We start from the raw sequence: 1,367 nt of genomic DNA on the forward strand, positions 1-1,367 counted from the left end.
GGCACATAAATAGGTTCGGCTCAAGCGGCGGCAGCATCATTCCCCCGTGACTGTCTGAGCGTCTCTCATCACCTTGGTTATCTCATCATCATCATGGTAGAAGCAAAGCCTACCAAGAAGGCTGCGGCTGCTGCTGCTGTGGTGGCCACCACCAGGAAACCTCGCGTCCAGGTTGCTCACCCGAAAACTAGTCAAATGGTTCTAGCCGCGGTCGCAGCACTCAAAGACCGTAAGGGCTCGTCTCTACAAGCAATCAAGAAGTACGTTGTTGCCAACAACAAAGTCGAGGCTGCCAAGATCGCCATTTACATCCGAAGATTTCTCAAGAAAGCAGTGGCTGACGGCATTCTTGTTCAGACCAAGGGAAGTGGAGCTAGTGGATCATTCAAGCTGGCCGTAGCAGAGAAGAGGGCCGTTCTAACTCCCAAGAAAGCCACCACAACCAAGAAACCATCTACAGCAGCAAAGAAGGCCGTGGTAACTCCCAAGAAAGCCGCCACAAGCAACAAACCACCTACAGCCTTGAAAAAGAAGCAGCAGCAGCAGCTTGTTGTTGGGAACAAAAAGCCCAAAATAAAGAGAGCTTCAAAATCTCCCAAACCACCCAAGGCAAAGAAAGCTGTCAAGAAAACAACAAAGGCAAAATAAACGACGACATGCAAGCAGCATGAATACACATGACAATAAACATCCAGGCCTCCCCCCTCAGTGGAGGGGCCTCATATGATTCCAAAAAGAGTTTAGTTTTGTAGACAAATAAATCATTACTTTTGGGGTAGATTTACTCTGTATATTATATATATATATATATATATATATATATATATATATATATATATATATATATATATATATATATATATATATATATATATATATATATACACATACATGGGTGAGGTGATATGGTACCAAAGTTTTGGGTGAGGTGATTGACATTTACACAAGATAAAACACGAACCAATGGGAATAAAAACATAAGAATGGAAGTAACTGCAGAAGGCCTATTGGCCCATAACACAAGCACTTCCTCTTGATGCTTCTATATTGGTTCGGAGTCTTGAAGCTATAATATATATATATATATATATATATATATATATATATATATATATATATATATATATATATATATATATATATATATATATATATATATATATATATGCACACAAAACTAAATAGTCTTGTTAGACAAATTGCCCCTATTAGAGGCAAGTTGACTAACAAGCCGAATGACTGCAATTGTTTTGAATTTGAGTTAAATCTAACATAGAAATGTAATCAAACCTAACCTAACCTATGCTAACCCAAGCTAAGCTAACCTAACCTAACCTAAGCTAACCCAAGCTAAGCTAAGCTAACCT

This window comes from Procambarus clarkii, unplaced genomic scaffold (genome assembly GCF_040958095.1).
Source record: "Procambarus clarkii isolate CNS0578487 unplaced genomic scaffold, FALCON_Pclarkii_2.0 HiC_scaffold_919, whole genome shotgun sequence".
In the NCBI taxonomy this organism is placed as follows: Eukaryota; Metazoa; Arthropoda; class Malacostraca; order Decapoda; family Cambaridae; genus Procambarus; species Procambarus clarkii.